General features: G+C 42.3%; 1 protein-coding gene and 1 long non-coding RNA gene across 5 annotated transcripts in view; one reads left to right on the plus strand and one right to left on the minus strand.

Annotated features, from left to right (window-relative positions):
• Window positions 1-13,935, minus strand: part of ETV6 (ETS variant transcription factor 6) — a 219,982-nt gene that overhangs the window by 141,046 nt on the left and 65,001 nt on the right. The gene's annotated exons all lie outside the window — the stretch shown is intronic.
• LOC141568799 (uncharacterized) lies at window positions 1,870-11,436 on the plus strand. The gene is made up of 3 exons (XR_012492011.1): window positions 1,870-1,932; window positions 10,257-10,393; window positions 11,318-11,436. It is a non-coding gene; the product is annotated as an uncharacterized LOC141568799 (long non-coding RNA).

The raw sequence follows: 13,935 nt of genomic DNA on the forward strand, positions 1-13,935 counted from the left end.
GAACCTGACGTTATCATCTGAAATTCACTCAGATGTTGAAACTACTAGAGTAGACAGTAATTCTCTTTGCATCTTTAGAAAGCAACTGGCAAACCAAGCTGTGAAAGCACGCGGCAGTATCACCAGGCAAGCCTTACCAATGGTGTCAACAACAGTTCCAACATGGAGACTACAAAAATAAATCAGTCTAATTTTCAGAAGTTGGCCTTGAATGTGTTACCTTTAGATTACGGGACAAACACCGAGAAGATGAAAACCTCTGCATGACCTTCAGTATCCTAAGACCTAAATAATAATCCCACTCATTTCAAACCACTGTCAATAAACACTCTAGTTCAATAAAGGTGTTTAGAAAACTTCTTACAGTTGATTGTAGGTTTTTAACTCTATCATCCTGATTCACCACTTTAAGTAGTTCCCTCCCCGTCCATGGACTCAGATGCAGGCCCTCATGCAGGGCTTCCCCTCCTGCCTCTCCTCAAGCCCCAGACCAAGTCTCCCAAGTCCATGCTCACCTGACCTCCTCAGCAGACCCTACCCTTGAGTTTGGATCTAAGGCAACAACAGTTCCTTGTTTCCGGGCAATGGTTTGCTGGAGCTTGAACTTTGATTTTCCTATGTCCACATCCGTGTTTGGGGGCCTACCTTACCTTTACCCATCTTCAGATCCTAACACCAAACTGGAGCCCCAGGCCCTCCCACTCACCCAGGAGAGGAGGTTGTCATTAGCAGAAAATCCTCCATGAGCAGGAACCTTGCCTGTCTCGTTCACTACCACATCCTCTGCATGTTGAACGGTGCCTGTTGGCTCATAGTAGGCACTTGTTAAGTATTTCCTGAATGAATGAATGAATGAATGAGCCACATGAGACAATCTCAGAGCATTTCTTAATTTCTCAAAGCATTTCTAAACTCATCTTTTGTCCTGTGTTTTCCTTAGGGCCATCTAGCGACTTAGTGACAAAGTTTTAAGTCAAACTGTCTACATAAACATCTTGCTACAAGCTATCAATACTACCCCACCTCATACTTCTCCTCTCCAGGGACACATTCACTGTCCGATTATCCAGTTATGTGACTTGTTTTTAGGCCTTATTCCAGGTGGTCACAAGTTCCTGGAATACCTTACTTCCTAGGACCTTATCCCAGAAACTCTGCTGCCTTTTAAGATAGATACTCTATAATGTGCTTGTCCTTATTCCAATTTTGAGGAATGATGATTCCTCAAAAGTACTTTAGAAACATTTCTTTTAGGACTTAGTGCCAGTTATAGATAATGGTTTATTGCTCTTTCGTGTACCTTACTCATCAGACTTGACGCCAAATGATTCCAGCTGTTTCTAAAATTTAAATCCCATGGGAAGACCAAAGTTGTTCATTACTCTAATATCTGTGTACTGTTTCCCTCCCAGGTATACACACAAAAGTGGTGACACAGATGATGTTTGTGTTGTGCACTGCACTTCCCCAGCTCAGTCCCTAATACACTGCAGATACACAACTAATAAGTGGTGAGTGAATGAAAGAATAATGTGAAGACCTTTCCAAAAGATTTTTCTTTGATTCAACAAATACCTGCCTGGCACTGCTAGGTGATGAGACTATGGACGTGCGTAAGAAAAAAAAAAAATCTTCTTTAAGGAGCTTAAAGTCTAGAGGGGAATACAAAATAAGGGGAAAGGAAAACAAAGTATTATTTATTGTCAACTCTTATGTAACAGGCACATATATTACTTCCTTTAAATTTCCTACCAATCAAATGAGAGGGATATTTTAATCCCTATTTTAAAGATTAAGCAACTAGGATTCGGCAATGTTACACAACTTGCCTAATGTTAATAAGTGACAAGCCAGTCTTTGAACCCAGAGCCTAGAGACAGCAAAACCTACGTCCTTCCCTCCATGACACCAGGCAAGGCGTGTACAATTCAAGTAAGTGTTTTGTCTTATAAGTGACGGCTTTTAAACTCTGAAGGAAAAAAGACTTACATGGATATTTGAGCGCAGGCAAATATCCTTTTTTAGCCTTACCCCACAGTACTCTAGAAATCACGTCAGGTGACACATCAACTCTCATCTCACTAAAAGTACTCCAAAGACCAGCTGCTTTGCCCTTATTCCTACACGCATCAAGAAGTAAGGCTTACTTAATCGGATATCCATGACCCCGTTCTGTGCTGAGGTTGGGGTGAAGGTCCTTTTAGTAGAAGTTGTCATGTGAAGTTGGTAAACCTACAAATGCCTAAAGAGGGGGTGAGTAGATTAAGCAGTAGATAAACACTGGTACACATGGAGCTGGAAGGAAGAAGGAGGCTTGTTAGCAGGAACTAGTGTCACTAAAAGTGGCCACCTTTGGGCCGTAAATTGCCAAGACATTTTGCCCATTCTTACTAAGGAGAAGATGAAGAATGGAGCCTTTCAAGTTTCATTTCAGTGACATCTTAAAGGGACAAAAGTTTCACATTATGACAAAAAGACAACAAACAAACAACATTAGAATCTAGGCACCGCGTTTCCCTATCCTGTAGATAGTCATGTAGACTTCTTCAGTCAGTTCTCAATATATTTTTGAGCAGTTCAGGGTGGTGGTTAAGAGCTATTGCTCAGAGGCATCAGCCTCGTTTTGAATCTTGGCTCATGCCCTTAAACTGCATGGCTTTGTACAAGTTACTTAAACTCCCCCAAGACTCAGCTTCTTCATCTACAGGATGGGGTCATAACAGCACTGGCTCGACCTGAAAAGGTTGTGAGGATTGAAAAGAGATAATGTAACTAGAACTTAGCATAGGGCTTGGCACATAAAAAGTTTAATAACTACCAATGACATGTTGCCAGTATTGTGACAAATCTTAAGAACATACAGATATACGCACATATAGACATGGTCATTTCTGAGACGGCTTGGTGGCTCCATCTGTGGTAGGCTCAAGATATCACATAATTACATAGAGAACTACATAACAAAAAACACAATGCTCATGTAAAACTATTATCTATTTTAAGCCACTTTCAAGAGGCTTTGCAAATCATCTGTTTTTAAGCAGGGGAAAAACAGTGGGCAAAGTGGAAAAATTGAAATTAAAAGACTCGATTCCTATAAAGATGCTGCAACAGAGGTAGCCACTGCCACGTTTGCATGTTCTGGCATGAATGGATAATCCATCTACCCGGATTGGGTAGATACTTAAACAGAGATATTTCAAGGTAATTTCTGTAACATAATATCCATGTTCTGCCCAAAGGGAAAACATGCATTTGTTTCCTTTGATTAACATGTTAGTGACTGCATGAAACGCCAAGTGGTCTGCTGGGCAGAGGTTTCCCCGCTGTCTGCTACAACAATCAGTACAGTCAGCCATCTGTCAGCGTCAGCTTCACCTGGACTTACAGATCAACTGTGCAATACCACTGAGCACGCAGAAGGGGTTGGTGTGGAAAGTGCCTGCCTTGCTCCAATAATGAACACATTTCATTTCTTGCATTGCGGTAACCGGTTCTTTGCTAATGACACCTCTTTTCCAGTTGGTTCCATAAACATTCAGGGGCAGCGTGGCCGAGTATGAGTTGTCAGGAGGAGAGCCTGGTATAATTATTCAATCAGTACCCACTCATTGTGCATTTACTCTCTTTTACTTGTAACCTTTCCTGTAACCTCTGAAATTAAACAGAGGGGAAAGAAGGAAAACAAGGTGATGTGTCAGGGAGCATGGTGCAGGCAGAAGGGCTAACGGAAAATTAAGAGGTAAATAAAATACATTCAGCACCTTCTATGTGCCAGACACTGAAGATGTGGTACCTTTCTGTTTTATAAATGAAATAAACGAACTCTCAGCAAGCCTAAAGAACTTATTTTACAATGTCATACAATAAGTGGTGCTAGAATTTGAATCAAGGTATGTCACAGTCCAAAGCCATGATCCTTCTACATTTTCTCCCCAAAATGAGGAGTAAGGATCTTTGGCAGAATGAAAGTGGTACCACGGAATCATGGAAGATAGTAAAAAAATATATTAGAAAGTTTTTGGACGTTCCAGTGTTCTACACGATGACTGCAAACCTGGAGTTGGGCAATTTAAATATAAGAGAGCATATTCTGACAACCAGGATAATGTATTTAGGCCCAGTGTCAGCGTACCCCTAAGCACAAGAGTTGTTCTAGGTCCTCTAGAGGGAGGAAAAGGAAGGGATGTCTGTTTGTATGTCAAGTGCACCAGGAGAACCATGGCAGCCGCCCACTCCCTCCCTGACACTGACAAAGCAGCACATTCAAACATCATCGTGTAAGATGGTAGAAAAAGATAACGTGGCTATCATGGGTGGAAATACCCTAAATATGTTGAAAGATTGCTATTTAAAGGAAAATGTCCTCCTGTGAAAACAGCTTATTAAAAGCGATGGAGTCCATTTTCTTTTTGAACTCTCCTGCTTCCTACTTCCTGCTTCTTTCCTTATAGTAAGTTTGAACAGAAAGGGGCCCTAGAAATCGAGAACAGCATCCTAATTTCTCAGATAAAAAATCTGAGAGCAACAGAAGTATTTCAAATCACACTTCTTGTTTCAGAAATCAGGTAGGTATCAGTTCTTGTTTTCGTTTTTCACCATATACCGTAGTAAAGAGAGCCAGGATAGATTTAAAAGGAAAAAAAAGAAAAAAAGAAAAAAAACAAGAAACCAGAAATTTTACTTTGTAGACACAAAGATATCCCTATGTGTCTTGAATTCGGCTACCTCCAGGACTGTGTGCTTTGAATCTTCTACCAAGTGACATTAAAGATTTGTACTGTATCATTCACAAATTACTGCCTAGGTCATTTCTAAGGCACCCAGTCAGGTTGGAGGTAAGGATTGTGGGGTGGAGGGATTTCTCTTTATACAGGGCTCCCTGCACTATTCGCCTTCTTGGCGATAACCAACCACCCTGGTTTGCCTGGGACTGAGGGGGTTCCTGGGATGTGGGATTTCAGTGCTAAAACCAGCAAAGTCCCAGGGAAACCAGGACAAGTTGGTCTCCCTATTGCCTTCAGTAGGGCCACATATACAATTGAGCTAAAAGATCCAAACAGATAAATGGCATTTAGCTGGAAGTTTCAGTCGATCTGACACCAGCTAAATGGTAGTTAACATTTCCAGTTTTTTAGAAAAGAAGCAGGATGAAGATTAATGAGTATAAAGGGCTTTGAGCCCTTGGGGAGGAAGGTATTCTCAAAGTAGGAAGTGTTAGGTCCATAAAAGAAACAATATGAGAACGCAGTGGGGCTTTTTCATACCTAACAAGTATGACTAAACCTCTAAACACTTCCTGTTCTGTCCCATGTTTTTCTGAAATTCGCTTTTCCCTATCGGCCAAGAAGGTAGAAAAAAAAAAAAGTGTTCTCTCTTCTTTTCTTAAGAATAACAGTGGGGAATTTCAAAACCTCCAAAGACTTTCAAAGTTTAGCAAGCTCTTGTTCTCATATAGAAATATTATGGGGAAACAAACAGCTCTCATTTTTCTCCATAAGCATCCTAAATTCTGCTACATGTAATTTGGGGTAAGTATAAAACCATTGGATTAGGAAAGATAAGTATGTGCACTTAGGTAACACCCATTCATTCAGCCATCTAGTTATATTTTGAATCAAAAATTTTTATTGTTAAGCACTGTGCTAAGTGCTGACAAGACAACATTAAATAAGGAGAATACGTTTTTCTTTCACATATCACAGTATCCTAAAGATCAAAAACTGCCTTTTTAGATTTACTCACGAATCTTCTTATTGCACGGGAGAAAGAGAGCCGTCCCGCACAAAAAACTTCACAATTAAATAATTTCTCCCAGGCAGAACTTCCCATTCAAAAAGAGCAGTGCCACAAAAAGCTGTCTCACTTTCACCACTTCTGAGTCACCAAATACACGGGAGGCACTCGGCTTAAAATGGGGTAGAAAGGATGTGAGCCAACAAAGGGGTTATTACACTGGGGCACACGTCAATCGGTTGCCTTACTCACAAGAACAGCTTAAAGCTGCCCTGTAAACATATTTGGGAAAAGCATTCTCCTACCTTCTCTGATCTCCTGGAAGCATGACTTGAATAATATAAGATTCTAGGGAAACCCAGAATGGCAGCCCACTGAAGGGCCAGAGGGCCCTGGGAAAGGCTTTCTTTCCTGCCACCTCCACTCCAATGGGCTGACTGTTGTAGCCTCCAAAACAAAAGAGGAAAGTTAAAATTAAGCTCACAAATCCACCTACACTCTGCAGTGGAGAGAGCTGCTGACACCATTCTAGGTACCCATAGGATGAAGTCGAGAGAACAGAGATGACAGGGTGACAGGAGAACAGAGCAGGAACAACTGTCAAATGTCCACCCAGCAACATGGCCAGTTCATCACAAACAATGCCACCTCACCAAAGACTCTACAGTCATTGACCTCAGCTCGCCCCCTGGGCTGCGATGGACTTCCCGTCCTTGATTAGACTTCTGCCCGTGTGCGGGCCTTCGGGGAGCTCGCTGGGCCTCAGTGACTTGCACCTTTGTGCACATTACAATTGGCTTCTTTGAGCCTGGCAATCCCAGACCAGGAGCCTTATTGGACTTCCTCTGTTTATACAAGACTTGTCAAGCAGGTTATGCAGTTTTTCTGCCACTTTTCTTCCAGACACTTCTAAAATACCAAGATATCAGGAAGCAAACGAAGAATAGGGTTTTCTCACCACAATCCCAAAGACATACAAAGGCTTTCATAGGCCATAGGCTTCGCTGAAGGCCTGCCGCTGTTCTCTTAAGTGGTGGAGTGTGTTTTTAAAGATTGTAAGGGAAGAGTTGTCAGAAGTAAGGTCAAAGTCAAATGCACTGTGTTTCTATCATTATGGCTGGCCTCACTCCAGAGAGAGTAAAATACACCCCTTGAAGCTGGCGGCAAGTCCTGCGGTTGTATCAATAATAATTTTCACTTGCCTAGAAATATCTCCCAGGAGCACAAAGATCTTCATAAACTTCCCTCTCTATTTTGTAGATCTAGAAAAAGTAGTAGAAAGAAATTAAATGTCTTCGTGAATCAGCAAAAAACCTAGGGATAGAACCCAGGACAGCCAGTCTTCCTGCTTTAACCCAGATATCCGGCACACCACAAAGAAAATGGTTTTGTTTTGTTTTGTGTTTTTTCACTACAGAGGAGATGACCTTCAACTTTAGACATAAAAGATTTAAAAAAAAAAAAAATCTTAAAATACACCAGTTATTTTTTGGAGAGAAGAATCAATAAAACAGTAGCCCAGGGCACAGTTCTTTTTAGAGGTCAAGATGGTATCTAACCAAGGTCAAGAGTGTTTAGAACCAAGAGTTCAAATGCCAGTATCTTCTGCGTGGTATGAGTCAGTCATACTGAGATTGCCTCAGGGTTAAGGAGGGACTCATCAAACTGCCAACAGTGACACCAAATAGGACTGGGAAACTGGCTACTCCTGGCGTATCCCCTTTTCCTTTCCTAGTACAGTAAGTGACACCCAGGGAGCAACCCTCTCATATTCTGGAAGAGTCCACTGATTAGGCATGAATACACACCCACCACTCTGTTCCAAGATGGCTGCCTAACAGGTCTGAGGACCTTCAGAAATATTCTTCAGTTAAAAGTACAAGGCCTTTGACAAGGTCTCGATCCTAATTCTCCCACCCACAAGAGTGTACTAAGATCAAATAAAATCTTGAAGACATGGGCAAAGTTCAACCCACAGCTGCCCCTCCTAGGCCACAAACTGGCACACCTGGCCATTTGGCAACTGTTCCTTCCTTTAGCAGATCTTACCTGCCCGCGCAGGAAGCGGTGATAAGGCTAAAAATAAAGCTAGTTCACGTTGACTGCTATGGTTTCTCACACTTGAGCAGAAATCAGTTTAGAAATAGAACCTTAAACTGGTCAATGGAATGTCACAAAACCATCAAAAATAACAAAGAGCATGTATGTCACAGTGTTTTGTAAACTATAAAGCCCTACATACAATATGACATGTGATTATTTTGATATAAAATGCTAAACGTAGAATATTAAATTGTAAGTACACACCAATAACAATTGTGGACCGACTGTGTGAGCATGTGGCTAAAGCCCTGAAGAAGTCAGGTACTTGGTAACTATGTACAGGTACTTGGTACCTATGTAAAAAGGCTCGATTCAAAAAAATCATTTGAAGAGCTTTAAACATTTAAGAAATGTTAAATAAGTTTAAATGGTATCTCTTATTTATAAATGTCTACGATCCAACTTGAGAGTAAAACTAGCATCATAAATCTTAGCTTTGAAGGGGGTCTCCAGGTAGCCTCCAAGCCAGCCCAGCCCCATCTCCTCTATCACCCACTGCAAAGTAAATGAATCTAGTATTTTTTAAGGTGTAGACTATTCTCTTGTGCTTGCTAGTGTATAATCCTTCCCTAATTTACTCCTTTGTGCTGAACAAATTCCAGCTGGAAAGAGGAATGAACAGGCCACAGAGGGCTTTCTATAGCTCCGTTCACGGAATTACAGATCTCTCTATCTTCTAACTGGAAACGAAGCCACCTTCTCCTGCCAGGGTAAGGAGGGGCACTTGGCCGTAGCACTCTATACACACCTGAAGACCACCAAGCCCTTAAGAGTCTTCCCTACACACTTTCTTCACTTTTCATAACGATGGAAGTCAGATTCATTCCTCCACACTTTTATTCAAGCCTCTGAACTGGAAAATCAGCTCCAAGTACTGGAGGCTGTATTTCCTTAGCTCTTCTGATTTCTTCTTTTCTGAGTCTTTCTTTAGGATTACTGTTCTTCTCAAGTGACCTCACGAGTGACACGGCTGAGGGAGACGAGGAACAAAGCAATACAAAATGATCAAAGGAAATATGGTCACCAGGAATGGAAAAGGAAGCTGCCCGGTACACTGCCACTACAAGGGAGAGGGCCCTAGAAGGTAGTTTTTCCATGGGGCCCATGGCACAAAAGCCAGTTCTGTGAGGTGTGCCATTGGCTCGTGTGTGAGTACAAACAGCCTCCGTAGCCCATGAGATGCAGCATGTCTGTGACAGAGGAAGTCCCTTCCATACGGCTCTCTCTGTTGGGACAGTCATACACACTCCACATTCAACAGCCTGTCATCTGGGGTGGTGTTTAGATATGTATGCAAGGGCAGGCTATCTCCTCAGAACTGCAAGGCAGGGCCTCTGTATATTGGTGTCCTCTGCCCTCTGACCATCCACAGTTTACCTACCCTCCACAACATTATGTCTCTTCCGTGACCACAAGTTCAAATTTTGACACTGACATTTACTAGTTGTGTAATTTTGCACAAGTGACCTGGGCCCTGAGTCTCAGTTTCTTCCTCTCGAAACAGGAGACAAAGACACCTATCTTGAAAGGCTATGCAGAATAAACAAAGTCGTGTGTGTGTGTGTGTGTGTGTGTGTGTGTGTGTGTGTGCCCCCCTAAGGCTCCTACCGTTGTATTAAACACACAGGAGGTGTGTTTCTTTCTCTCTCTAGTCTAAGTACTCATATGCTTAATCCTGAACTGATTCGCACTTTTTAATTATTTCATGTTTATATATTACCTAGATTGTAAGGAATCTTGTCATTTTAATTTTTTCTTTCCACTGTATGAGCTGTGCACACAGTGGTTACCCAATATGACAACTGTGGTCTAGGACATTGAACAAGAGCATCATTTCCCCCACATCCAATAATATCTGGCAATGTTTCCTGAGGAAACTACTGTGAGTTCTGGATGAAGCTGATCGCCCCTCTGTCCCTTCTTCTCCCCATGGCCCTTCTTCCAAACATATACCTCTGCCATGTGCAATGCCCTGAAGGACACCCATAAGCCAAGTTATTCATTCATCTGATCACTTCTTGAGTGCACAAACATTTCCTGAGTACATACTACGTGCCAATAAGAGGCACTGGGACTCTACACTTGGACATAGAAATGGTAAGACACAACTCTCGTTTACCCTTGCGGCAACTGGAGGGAGTCAAAAGGTAAGGCAAAAAAAAAAAGAAAAGAAAACATTCAAAATAATATAATGTACCAGATACTAAGAGAAGAGTGTATATGTCAGTCCTATGGGACAAAGAGGAAGAAATCTTAATTCAGCCTGAGAACACTATTATGAAATTTTAAATATACATTACCTTGGAGATAAGACCTTTAATGCCCTTACTTTGTTGAAATAGTAGGTAAAAGGGAAACCCCATCCTGGTCGATTACAAAACAGGTCAACACTTATTAATTCAAATGTCATTCCACAGACACTCTCAGGATTGCCAAGTACTTGTCAGAACCTTTTCTTGTGTATGAAGCCATGTACATTGCAATGCAAAAGAAATTTTTTGCAACTCAAACTTGGAATTCTGACCAGCCCATCCACACCCATACAGCATAACATGTAAGTATTCAGTACCAGATTAGGTGCTGAGTGGGGCGGGGGGTGGCGGAAGGGAAGATGGGGGGAATATAAGTCTTAAAAGCTTCCTGCTGATTCCTGGCAGAGAGTGAATGGATCCTGGAGAAAAGATGTGCCCTGAAGCAAGGTGAACCTGATAGGGAAAATGGGCCGAGAAGTGGGATGGTAGGCAGGTCATGACAGAAGAAACACATGGCCATAAAACTCCAATCTTCCCAAATGGGAAGTGGGAGAACCCAAGAGCAGGAGGATAGGACCTATCTGGGTGGACACTGGAGTAGTTCTACCCAAAACCTTGGTGTCATGTAACAAGGAGGGCTCCCCCTACGTAGCTTCATGCTAATGCAGAGCAGGCCAGTCAGAAATGGTGGGAAGCCTGCCAAGAGTCTATGTGTGCACCACACATAGCCAGACGAGCCCCATAGCTAGATACATATTTACTACAAATACCTTCATGAACAGTCTAAACAATTTTCAAAGCTAACGCTTTATTCCTAAGATTTACCATTATCGTTTAGTTCCCCCTTTCCCCTAACCTTTTTCTTGTCACCAACTCAACCCTCTACTGATACACAGAGCAGAAATAAAGGCTTCCTGAAGGCCAGGTCTTACCTATCTTTGTGTTCTACTCCCCACCCCCACTAGTATCTAGCAGAGTACCTGGCATATAGTAGGCCCTCAATCAATGTTCACTGTACTACCCAGTCCGGGGCAAGCAGAGAAACAATGAGGAAACGGGCCCTTGAAACATCGCAGAGTTTATGGATTCTCCCAAGGATAAATTCTCCTGTTCTGACTGGCACAGGTCCACTCCAGATGATTGGTCCCAAGTACTAAAGATGCATGAATATGACTTGCATGGAAGGAAACTTCCTTCCAAACCCTCAGAACATACTCCCTCTCTAGGAGCTGCCTCCTAAGAAGGCTGTCCATGGAAACCTTAAACCTTGACGTAAGCCCTGGCCACATCAACTCTGCAAAACTAGCCCCTATCAGGACCTGTTGGAGGGAAACCGGAGCTGCAAGAGTAACCGGAGACTTGGGCAGCTGACCTGCTTGCGATCCGGAGGCAGTCAGTTTGGTTGTGAGTTTAAACCAACTGTAACTGGGCAATACTTGACAACCAACCTCCCTGTAAGACCAAGAGTCGAACGAGCTAACCTGCAGCAGCCATTATGTTGGGGGTGGGGAGGGCAGAAGCTACTGCAGACCAATGCCATCCAATTCTTCTGGGTCAAGGGGCACAGGGTGGCTGCAGATGGTCTGCTCTCACTCCGGAAACCCTCAGGAGTGTGGGTTCCACCCTCCCCAACCAGGGGTCCCACATACTTCCTGGAAGCTCAAAAGGAGCCCTAGCCTTGTCCCAGGGGGTACCTGTTTAAAATTTTTTTGACAGGTAGTCCAAGTAACAACCAATGAAACAAAAGGTTAGTAGATGGTTGGCAATACCACCTTTGCCTTGGCATGTGTATGCCTGCAGCAGAGGTGAAACTCAGTCAAGGAGAATCCTGGACTGGACGAGCAAGCAGAAGGGAACGCTAATGGATGAATCCAGTTTGATTTGTAAGGATGACAAGATTTGTGTAATCTGCATTTACTAAATTCCTATTGCCTCCCTGGTACCACCCTGGGATGCCAGGATGAAGAAGACGGGGACAGTCCTCAAAGAGCTCATACTCTTGAAGGTCACACTTTATGATAACAAGTGTGTGTTTTCTTTTTCATTGAGAATTTTGTCAATTTTGTCACAATACTGTTTATGAAGAGCAAGACAAAATGGAAGGTAGGTAGGAGGGGAAGGGATAATAGAAGAGGGAAGAGGAAGGCAGGAAGCAAGAAAGGAGGGATAGAGGGTTGTGGGTATTAAATGTGATGACCCTTATAAAGCGTGTTGTCCGGTTCTCTGACATACAGTAAGTGCTCAGCAAATATTAGCCATTATACTCATTGTTATAAAGAGCCTAAAACTGTGTCAAGCTAGTCTACACGGAACACTGACAATATAGCAGGCATACCGTGTCTGGGCTTATCGTGTATTAATTCATTTAATGCTCACAATCCTACGAGATATTAGTATTCTATTTTACAAATGAGAAAACTTGGGCACTAAGCGATTACATAAGCTATACCTACCCAGTCACACAACTATCGTGTGAGAGATCTGGGATTCAAACCCAGGTCGTCTGATTTCAGAGCTCATCTTATCTATTACACCTGTGATTCTCAAGGTGTGATTCCCTGGGGATTTTTTCAGATTTGCAAATTCGTGGTCCCAAACCAGGCCTACTCAACCAGAAACTCTAGGGGAAGGGCCAAACTGTTTTCAGAAGCTTTCTAGGCGAGTCTGGTGAACATGAGAGTTTGAGCACCAAAGCATTAATTATAATACACTGCAGTGCTTCTGCATATAGCAGTGGCTCCATCTAAGACAGATAATACCTCACCCTCACTGCGACTGGCCTCACGTGGTAATGGGCAAAGGTGGAAATACTTGGGTCATCTATTCCTCTGTTTAGTGAGTGGCCTAGGATTGGGGCATGGGAGAACAACCGCAATTCTCTTGATTTTCAGAGAAGTCGATTTGGCTTTTCCAACTTGACACCCTGACGTAAGGAGGCTAGAAGGGGGTGAGGATCCTTGGATATTCTTAGAATGGTTTAACTCCTTCACAGCATCTCAACTTAATAGGGTGCAGTGTCCCAAAATATCTACCATTACTATTAAAAATGAAACTTGAAAAGGAAAGCTTTGCTTCTGATGTATTAATTTAACTTCTAACAATGCACTGAAGGCGGATTTGTCTGTTCTTTCTACTGGAGTTAATTCGATGATTCAAACCGATTGTCCAGTTTGTGGATTATCTAAGCCTTCTGCTTCTCCCTGGGGCAGCTCCCCCTCACTGTTCATTAGCACCTCTACTGAGGATAAGCAGGGGAGAAGAAAAGGTGAGGAAGCTCAAACCAGTCAATTTTTTTCCTTGTTAGCAGTTCTGGTAGACTTGGTGGGAGAAGAATTGTTATTGGCTAAAATGAGACACTGGGATTATCTATGGTTTTCAATTTTCCATGCTCTCCCTTCCCCTAATTATCACATACAGTCAAATCAACCTAACTTTATAGTGTTAGCCCAGTTTACAAATGAACAGAAGCATACGCTCAAATTCTAGAATTTCTACAGAGGTAACCTATGATATCTTCTTATATCAAAACTCTTAAAAATGTCAAAGGTCATTCTGATCACAGGTGTAAAGTCTCGGAAAAGTGACCACATGTTTATGGATCCCATTTTAATTTCAACAGTTGACTTTCCCCACCATTCCAACTTTCTATGACCTGAATATGTATATCTTTATTCTCATAAGGAATATAAGATACCTAACATTAATTAGACACCTACTACATTCTAGGATGCCAGACTGCGGGATATCTTATAAAAATTATCTTGCTTATTTTTAAAACATCTTGGCAAGAAACTTTTATCCTGATTTTATAGGGAAACTGAGATGTAGAGAATTTAAGTCCTAG

This window comes from Rhinolophus sinicus, linkage group LG02, assembly GCF_036562045.2.
Source record: "Rhinolophus sinicus isolate RSC01 linkage group LG02, ASM3656204v1, whole genome shotgun sequence".
NCBI classification, from domain to species: Eukaryota; Metazoa; Chordata; class Mammalia; order Chiroptera; family Rhinolophidae; genus Rhinolophus; species Rhinolophus sinicus.